The sequence below is a fragment of the Penaeus monodon genome, chromosome 19 (assembly GCF_015228065.2).
Source record: "Penaeus monodon isolate SGIC_2016 chromosome 19, NSTDA_Pmon_1, whole genome shotgun sequence".
In the NCBI taxonomy this organism is placed as follows: domain Eukaryota; kingdom Metazoa; phylum Arthropoda; class Malacostraca; order Decapoda; family Penaeidae; genus Penaeus; species Penaeus monodon.
In genome coordinates this window covers 8,459,706-8,460,151 of record NC_051404.1, presented here as the reverse complement: position 1 = coordinate 8,460,151, position 446 = coordinate 8,459,706, and positions in this window count along the sequence as shown.

Genomic DNA, 446 nt, shown 5'->3' with positions numbered 1-446 from the left:
AACAGAATTATTTCTTGTTATCTTTTTTGCTATCTGCCCTGTAGTCATTTTTTTTTTTTTTCAAAACCAGTTCATCTCTCAGTTAATTGCATTTTTTTTATTGAATTATTATGTTTTAATTGACTGCCTTTCTCTTAACTGCCTATCCGTCTCTTAAGTGATTATCAATCTCTCTATTGACCATTCGTTTATTCCATCCAACTTGTAAAATTCCTAATTCCTTACCCATCCGAAATATAAATTCATAATCCTTTATCAATTTTTCTCTATCCATCTATCCTGTCATTCGTTATCCATCAGTCAGTCACTAACTATAACATATTATGTGATTTTTCGCTTTGCTGGCTGTGCATTAATTCCACCTCCTTTGCCTGTTCTTCCTTTAATAAACACAGCAGACCAAGAAATCATCATATAATTGCTTCTTCTTTTCAGTTCAAGGTTCT